We start from the raw sequence: 10,319 nt of genomic DNA, 5'->3' as shown, positions 1-10,319 counted from the left end.
TCCTTCTCTCCGCCATGCAGCCGCCTTTCTAAATAATATTATTATTAATTTTTATACGTTAAAATAATAATATTATTATTATAGTCGCAAAATAATAATAATAATAATAATAATAATAATAATAGTATACAAATATTTTAAATATCAAATTTTATTAAATATAAAATAATATAAAAAAATTAAAATTAAAAGTATTATTATTATTATTTAGTTTATATATATTTTTATTCATTATAAATAATACATCTGTTTATGATAACGTAATTTTTTATAATATAAAAATATTATTTGAATCTCATTCATGTTACGTACATGTATAAACTATTTATATTAATTTATGTATATTTTTTATTTATTTTGATAAATTTAGAAACAAAATATAATATCAATAAATTTTTTATACATAGTATTTTATTTAAAATAATAATTTTGATTGATAGAAATATTTTTTATTTAATATATTTTTATTAATTTTAAAAAGTTAATATTATAAAAAAAAATTTGACCAAAATATTTTAGGTATTATAACATAAAATTGAATAATAATTTTATATTATTATATAATAAAATTTACTAATATCATAAAATTGAATAATAAAAGTTAATATTATAATAAAAAATTTGACCAAAATATTTTAGGTATTATATCATAAAATTGAATAAAAATTTTATATTATTATATAATAAAATTTACTAATATTATATATATATATATATATATATTTTATAATAAAATCTATTTATAATATATATTTTAAGTTATGGGTACGGGGATGGGGACTTTGTCCCCGCGGAAATAATTTCCGATAAGAAATTATTGGGATTGGGGCGGCTATGGAGATGGAGTTCGAATTCGAGGATGGGTATGAGAAAGGCATCACCACCACCGTCTCGCCACATTGCGATCTCTACTGACTTACATCCATGAACATCGGTCCGTCGATAGTGCAAATAACAAACCAAATGCAAGTCAAAGATATGATGCTCACTTGCCAGTGGAGAATACGAGTTAGGTTATCAGAAAACTTGAACGATAGCCCAATTAACTTGAATATTAAATAATAAAAAATTTAAACACCAAGATTCAGTACTCCAAAAAACACAAATTAGGATAAAATGTTATATTCTCAATTTCTCATTTCCCAAGGAAAAAAAATAAAATAAAAGAGAGATTATATCCTTGTAGTAAAACTGACTTATTGCAGCCAATTCATTAATTGTCCTCCAAAAATGAATTCAGAAACAATCGTCCATGTCATTGTCACCACCATACAATAATGAGTCGATTGCATTTTTAGTGGCAGCCATTCTCACTCGTTAACACTCCATATGCATGAAGAGAACAACAATGTCTCGATTAGTTCACATATCATGAATCTTGATTTTAAAAAATAGTAACGAGAAAAGAAGGAAAAAAAAACTAGTAACTTACTCATCTTGGAGTATCCTACGAGATGGAAGAGCTCTCCGACAAATGGGAGCAGAGGGGTCATAAACATTTCATCTGGAATGAAAGTCCCAAACCACATCCATTGGAAGAAACAACTGATAGACAGTGCTGCCACTTTCCACCACTGGTCATTTGGGATGTGACCGATAGACCTGTAGATGAGGAAAGCACCAAAAACTCCCACCAAAATGAAATATTTGTTCATGGATATTTTTTGTCTAAGAAACCCACAAAACATGCACATCATGTTTAGCATCACTAGTGATCTACATTTCAAAAAAAAAATTTGTTAGGAATGAAATGGAAAAAAACCTCAAAAAAAATAAAAAAAATTTAACTTAACCTTGAGTTTGACGCTGTTACGGAACCAAAAGTCAAAACCAACATGAAGTACAGTTGGGACGATTTTAGTCACTTTCTCGGCCATCTAATATATTTTTATTAATTTTAAAAGTTAATATTATAATAAAAAAATTGACCAAAATATTTTAGGTATTTTATCATAAAATTGAATAATTTTTATATTATTATATAATAAAATTTACTAATATCAAATATATATATAAATATTTTATAATAAAATCTATTTATAATTTATATATTTTTTAAGTTATGGGTACGGGGATGGGGATTTTGTCCCCAAGGGAATGAGAATGGATAATTTTTGATAATAAATTATTGGGATCGGGAAGGCTATGGGGATGGAGTTCGAATTCGAGAACGGGAATGAGAAAGACATCCCTGCCGCCGTTCCGCCCCATTGCGATCTCTACTGACTTAAATCCTTGAACATCGGTCCATCAATAGTCCAAATAACAAACCAAATGCAAGTCAAAGAGATGATGCTTACTTGCTAGTGTAGAACATGAGTGAGGTTATCAGAAAATTTGAACGATAACCATTAACTTGAATATTGAATAATAAAAACTTTAAACACAAAGATTCAGTTGTACAAAAAACACAAATGAGGGTAAAATGCTACATTCTCAATTTCTCATGTCCCAAGGAAAAAAAGAATAAAAAAGAGAGACAATATCCTTGTAGTAAAACTCCATATAGCAGTCAAGACATGAATTGTTCTCCAAAAATGCATGCAGAAACAATCGCCCATATCATTGCCACCACCATACAATAGTGAGTCGATTGCATTTCTAGTGGCAGCCATTCCCACTCGTTAACATTTCATATGCATGAAGAGCACAACAATGCCTCGATTAGTGCACAGATCATGAATCTTGATTTTAAAAAAATAGTAACGAGAAAAAAAAGGAAAAGAAAACTAGTAACTTACTCATCTTTGAGTAAGTGGAGTTGAGGAACAAGATCAGAGAATCCTCCCACGAGATGGAAGAAATCTCCAAAAAGTGGGAGCAGAGGGGTCGTAACCATTCCATCTAGAATGAAAGTCCAAAGCTACATCCACTGGAAGAAACAACTGATAAACAATGCTGCCACATTTCCCCACTGGTCATTTGGGATGCGATCGATAGACTTGTAGATGAGGAAAGCACCAAAAACTCTCACCAAAATGAAATATATGTTCATGGATATTTTTTGTTCAACAAAACCCACCAAACACGCACATCATGTTTAGCATCACTAGAGATCTTAACACTTCAAAAAAAAATTTTGTTAGGAATGAAATGGTAAAAAAACCTCAAAAAAACTTCAAAAAAAATTAACTTAACCTTGAGTTTGACGCTGTTGTGGACCAAAAGTCAAAACCAACGCGAAGTACAGTTGGAACGATTTTAGTCACTTTTTCGGCCATTTAATATAACTTTATTAATTTTAAAAGTTAATATTATAATAAAAAATTTGACAAAAATATTTTAGGTATTTTTATCATAAAATTGAATAATAATTTTATATTATTATATAATAAAATTTACTAATATCATATATATATATATATATGTTATAATAAAATCTATTTATAATATATATATATATATATATATAAAGCTATGGGTACGGGGATGGGGACTTTGTCCCCGCGGGAATGAGAATGAATAATTTTCGATAAGAAATTATTGGGATCGGGGCGGCGGCTATGGGGATGGATTTTAAATTCGAAGACGGGGATGAGAAAGATATCCCCGCCGCCGTCCCGCCCCATTGCGATCTCTACTGACTTACATCCATGAACATTGGTCCGTCGATAGTCCAAACAAAAAACCAAATGCAAGTCAAAGAAATGATGTTCACTTGCTAGTGTAGAACACGGGTGAGGTTCTCAGAAAACTTGAATGATAGCCCAATTAAATTGAATATTGAATAATAAAAAATTTAAACACCAAGATTCAGTACTCCAAAAAACACAAATGAGGGTAAAAATACTCAATTTCTCATGTCGCAAGGAAAAAAAAGGAAGAAAAGAGAGACTATATCCTTGTAGTAAAACTCACTTATAGCTGCCAAGACATGAATTGTACTCCAAAAATGCTTGCATAAACAATCGTCCATATCATTGTCACCACCATACAATAGTGAGTCGATTGCATTTCTAGTGGCAGTCATTCCCACTCGTTAACACTCCATATGAATGAAGAGCACAACAATGCCTCGATTAGTGCACAGATCATTAATCTTGATTTTAAAAGAAAATAGTAACGAGAAAAAGATGAAAAGAAAACTTGTAACTTACTTATCTTGGAGTAAGTGGAGTTGAGGAACAAGATCAGAGAGTCCTCCCACGAGATGGAAGAGCTCTGCGACAAGTGGGAGCAGAGGGGTCATAACCATTCCATCTGGAATGAAAGTCCCAAACCACATCCACTGGAAGAAACAACTGATAGACAATGCTGCCACTTTCCCCCACTGGTCATTTGGGATGCGACCGATAGACTTGTAGATGAGGAAAGCACCAAAAACTCCCACGAAAATAAAATATTTGTTCATCGATAATTTTAGTCCAAGAAACCCACCAAATACGCACATCATGTTTAGCATCACTAGAGATCTTTACACTTAAAAAAATTTGTTAGGAATGAAATGGTAAAAAAACCTCAAAAAAAATAAAAAAATTAACTTAACATTGAGTTTGACGTTGTTACGAAACCAAAAGTCAAAACCAACACGAAGTATAGTTGGGACGATTTTAGTCACTTTCTTGGCCATCTAATATATTTTTATTAATTTTAAAAGTTAATATTATAATAAAAAATTTGACCAAAATATTTTAGGTATTTTATCATAAAATTGAATAATAATTTTATATTATTATATAATAAAATTTACTAATATCATATATATATAAAAATATTTTATAATAAAATCTATTTATAATATTTATATATTTTATGTTATGGGTACGGGGATAGGGACTTTGTCCCCGCGGGAATGAGAATGGATAATTTTCGATAAGAAATTATTGGGATCGGGGAGACTATGGGGATGCAGTTCGAATTCGAGGACGGGGATGAGAAAGGCATCCCCGCCGCCGTCCCGCCCCATGGCGATCTCTACTGACTTACATCCATGAGCATCGGTTCGTCGATAGTCCAGATAACAAACCAAATGCAAGTCAAAGAGATGATGCTTACTTGCCAGTGTAGAGCGCGAGTGAGGTTATCAGAAAACTTGAACGATAGCCCAATTAACTTGAATTTTGAATAATAAAAAAATTAAACACCAAGATTCAGTACTCCAAAAAACACAAATGAGGGTAAAATTCTATATTCTCAATTTCTAATGTCCCAAGGACAAAAAAAGAAAGAAAAGAGAAACTATATCTGAAACGACCCTAACTCTATAATAAATAAATATGCGGAAATTTTTTTTTTTTTTTTTTTTTTTTACGACTAAATAAAATATGTACATATATGCCCATACATATATGCACAAGATAAAATATTTAAAATAAATACATGACTAAATAAATAAACAGTTAAATACTTAAGAAAAATGCATTCTTTAAAATAAATAAACATCTGAGTCAACCCTAGAATTAAAAACATACTGCATAAATAAAATAATTAAAATATGTGCATGCACTAAAACATTTAATAAAATATTTCCATAAAACTCAACCACTAAAAATATAATAAAATGTTTCACATGACATCATGCACGGTGACTCAGAAGCTGTCACGGTCACGGGGCTACTGCAGCACAGCTCATAGATCCTCACCACCGGTAGGAGTAACCTGCTCCTCTACGTACTCACCTGCACCATATCAGTGTAGTGAGCCTAGAGGCCCAACATGCATACTAACAAGGGTTTAAAATAATTTAAATCAATTTACTACTAATACATACGTATACATGAATGAGCATGCTTAAAAATTAATAACATAAATTTCATAAATAAACATACATAATATCATACATACATAAGTTGTTGAGCATTTGTTTTCTGAACATCGTATGGTCCTATCCGTAAGTGTGACCCATACTTATAGTGCGACTGATCAGTCTAAAAAACCATCGTACGAGGCTGGTGGCGAACCACCCATACATAAATGGCAGAAACTGCCCATACATAAATGGCAGAAAACTGCCCATAAATGGCCACACTACTTCAATTTCCACCTAAAATATTTTATTTGCTCAACCATAGAAATTAAATCATAGCATAAAAATTGATTTCGTGAATGCATGTACTTAAATAAATTGTGTGTCCTTCATATATATTTAATTTAATTTTCTTACTAACATATAAATATTAAAATAACTTAAATGCATAAAAATAATTAAATATATAATCAGGACACATGCAATTTTCTCATGGATGGTTCTGGACTGCTGGCCCTACACTCAAGCCCATTAACTTAAGACTTGGCCCATAAATCAACCAAAGCCCATTAAGACTAACTTAGGCCCAATAACACTGTCCCTGACCCAATGGGCCCAAAAGCCCATTAACAGGCCCAATAACTTTCATGGGCTCCCAAGCCCATAAAAATTTCTGGCCAACTAAAAAAAAAATTTAAATAAAATTATTAAAAGCCCAAAAATAGTTAACTTAACCCAAAATAATTTAATGGAGCCCAAATAAATTAAATAGTACTAATTAAATTTTTGGGAATTTAATTAGTCCATTTAACTCCTAATTAACTTAAAAACTTAAAAATAAAAATACCCGAGCCCAATTAACATAACCCGGACCCGGACCCACTTAACTTGACCCACATTATTTTAGACCCGACCCGGACCACTTGACCCGACCCGGATCCACCTAAAACCCTAGACCCGAACCCTATTTTCTTCCTCCCTCTCGGCCGCCTCGGCTGCGTGAGCAGCAGGCCATCCCGGCCTGCTGCAGCCTAGCTCCGGCCACCGTGGCCGGAGCCCCGCCGGCAGTACCTCCCCAGGGTTCTGCCGGACCGAACCATACCATGGTTCGCACCCCATGCTGCCTAACCACCGAACACGAAGCCACCTTCCAAGAACCCTAATCTGCGTACCTGCTGAACCCTTTTTCTGAAAAAGCTTCGGCCTTGGTTCCTAGCCCCCAAACCAACCATGGCCGACTCACCTAGACCACCTAGGGACCCCGTAGAACCTTAGCCAGCAGCCGTCCCAGCCATGGATAGCCAAAAACGGGAGCATGAATCAAACAAGTCAAAAAAAAAATCGAAAGCATAAAAGATGGAAAAATCGAACTTGCTGTCAAAAAATCTCATGTTCTGATGATAAGCTCTCGCACTCATACATGCACTGATATAGATGTGAAAGATAGAAAGAAACATGCCTTAATACGGGTTTGTAGAGTTTGAAACGTGTACGACGGGCTTCGGGACGACGGGACAACGACCGGAGGACCTCGAGCTAGAAAGTTCACGGCTAAAACTCCTAGGATGGTGGTGGCCGATGATGAAGAAGAAGTATGGAGGGTGACGGCTGAGTGGGAGAGAAAAGGAGGTCGGCTAGCTTAGGGTTTTGGGTAGAATAGGTTAAATTTTTGGTTTAATTAAAATATAAGCTAACTAATTAAATAAAGAGGTTTTAAAACTAAATAATAAACAACTTAAACTCTAAAAAAAATCTGATAACCTAATTAAAAATCTCGAAATATAATTTTAGGGGAATTTTAAAAATACTAAAAAGTCAATATTTTGACTAATTTTGGATAAAAATGACCCCTAAAATTAACTAAAAATTAAATACTTAAAATTTTGGGGTAATAAAACTCAAAATAATATTTTAAGACTCTAAAAAGGCTCATAAAATAATTTGGCTAAAAAGTTGTCATCTCGTCCGTCCACAGTCCCGTCTACGCGATTAAATAATAAAAATACTAAAAATCATAAAATTCACTAATTATGGGTTAAATGCTTAAAAATAAATTAAATCATGCATAAATAATTCACATAATTATTTAACCCATAAATCATAAATTTAAATAATTAAATATCCTAATTATGCAGGCGGATTTATGTAATTAAAAATACCGGGTGTTACAATATCCTTGTAGTAAAACTCACTTATAACAGCCAAGAAACAAAAAAGGGAGAGGGACAGGAAGAAGTGTAATTGGGAGCGAGAAGGAAGAAATGGATCGGGAGGAGGAATGAGTGATCATCTGGGGAGACTTTCAACATATTCTCCTCAAAAGATGGCTCGGGACCAAGGGGTCCATGCGTGTGAAGAAGAGGTTCGAGAGATTCCGCAAAAGAAAACAGGAAAATATTAATGTTTGCTTACAAATGCATGAAGAGTGGAGAAATGCCCCGATCAATGAGCTGATGATGCATCTTGATTTTTTTTATTTTCAAAAAAAAAAAATAGTAACGGGAAAAATAAAAAGAAAATGGAAAAAAATAATAAAAAAAACCCACTAACTTACTCATCTTGAATCAAGAACTGCAAATGAGGAGTTCCTCCCACGAGATGGGAGAGCTGGGAAAGCTCTCCCACAGGTGGGAACAGAGGGCTCATGGCTATTGTCATAGCTTCTGGAACCATGTTGCAAAATAGCATACACTGAAAGAAACAACATATTGATAGTGCAACCACTTTCAACAGTTGGTCGTTCGGGACGCGGCGGATGCCCTTGTAGATGGAGAAGGCAACTGAAACTCCCACAAAAATAAAGTAATTGTTCACCGAAATTTTGTGCCCAAAAAAACCCCCCAACGACGCACATCATCTTTAAAATCGCTAGAGATCTTAAAACCTTCAAAAAGAAATGTGGTGTTAGAAATGAAACGAAAAAACAAACAAACAAACAAACCCTAAAATAATTTTTTTAAAAAAAACTTTTATCTTAACCTTCAGTTTTACTGTGTCACGGTACCGTAAATCCAAACCAAAGCGAAGTAAAGCTGGGACGACTCCAGTCGCTTTCTCGGCTGATGATGTTGATTTTTTCCTCCGGGTTCGGTCAGGTAGAACGAATCTCCAAATCCTCCACAAAGCGGGTCGGGTCGGGCTTCACGTGCACTGCACAGACAAAAGCTGAGTTAGGGGGCGCCGAAGGTCTTTTCGGCGTGACCCCTCCGATGCCTAAGTCAGTGCTCAAAAAGTGAAAGAGCCTGACAGAAAGTAAGAACAGAAGAATATACATGTGTGAGTATGTGAACAAGAATTGAATATAAGATATGAATGAATAAACAATGAACCATACCTGTATTTATAGGGGATTGGAGGGGTAGATTACCTTGTCAAGGTAGAACATATGTTAGAGTAGGACTCTAATTGATGAGTTTGAAATCATATCAAATCTTGGATTCATAAGATATTGTCCTTACCTATTGCAGATCTTCATGTGTCCGAGAGTACTAAAAGGTTCTAGATATTGGGAACTTCATGGGCTCGGGTCGGGCTCCAACCATACCAGTTAGGGCTCAAGCCCATGAATTTATAATCATGAGCCCATTTCCTAACAGTTCCATCCCAGACTGGGCTTCTCATAAAATAAGACTAGATGAGCCTCAAAGTATATTTCCAAAAATATTGATTATTGGGCTCGGGTCGGATTAGACTCGTATATTTTTTAGGGGCATCAATAGTAACTCCCCCTACTGGTCAAAAAGAAGTATGAAGTTTAGACCATGTGGTCTAGTCTGATCCCGAGACCATGTAAGAACTCTTGTATTAACCAAGTACAAGTAACATTTCCCAACCGGATGGGTTGTTGATGGAGGCCACGAGTGGCGTGGTAGGTGCCGAGCTAGTTGGGCTTTGAATTTGACCACGAAGTGCGTGGTAGGTGTCGTGCTTGGTCGAGATTTTGAGATAACCACGAGTGGCATGTGTTTATATATTCTCGAGCTGGTCGGTCTTTTAAGATAACCACGAGTGGTGTGAGTTTACATATTGCCGAGCTGGTCGGGCTTTTTTGATAACCACGAGTGGCATGGGTTGCACGACAACATGAGCAGAATTAGAAGAATGAAAAGGAGAAGGAGACGCAGCGGGAGGAGAAGGTTCAGGGTGGTTCACATCCTGAAGATGAAGAGGAGGGTTCACATGCAGAATCTATATATGTTACTGTAGCGAAGGAGTTAAAGGAATTACGATTGAAGATACATAAGCTGGAGGAGACAGGCTTGTGGGAATCTTCGCGAGCCAAGGTCCCAGTTGCCATTTTTCGCCAGAGGTGGTCAAAGAGCCCTTGCCCGTCCATTACAAGTTTTCTAAAATTAGGGAATATGATGGTAGCACAGATCTAGAAGAGCACTTGGCTATGTTAAAAAAATATATAGCCATGTTGCATTGTTTGAAAATCGAATCAAATGTAAGGTCTTCTTAACCACCTTAGTGGATTCGGCCCAGAGGTGGTTCAACAAATTGATGTTCGGTAGCATCCGATCATTGGCTGAATTTTTAGAGGGGTTTTTTGAAATATTTCAGTAGCAACAAGCGGTATAAGAAGACCACATTTAGCCTGTTTGAAGTAAAATAATCTGGAGAGGAGTTCTTG

The sequence above is a fragment of the Henckelia pumila genome, chromosome 2, assembly GCF_033568475.1.
Source record: "Henckelia pumila isolate YLH828 chromosome 2, ASM3356847v2, whole genome shotgun sequence".
Classification (NCBI taxonomy): Eukaryota; Viridiplantae; Streptophyta; class Magnoliopsida; order Lamiales; family Gesneriaceae; genus Henckelia; species Henckelia pumila.
The sequence above is the reverse complement of the archived record's forward strand: the minus strand, read 5'-3'. Positions refer to the sequence as shown.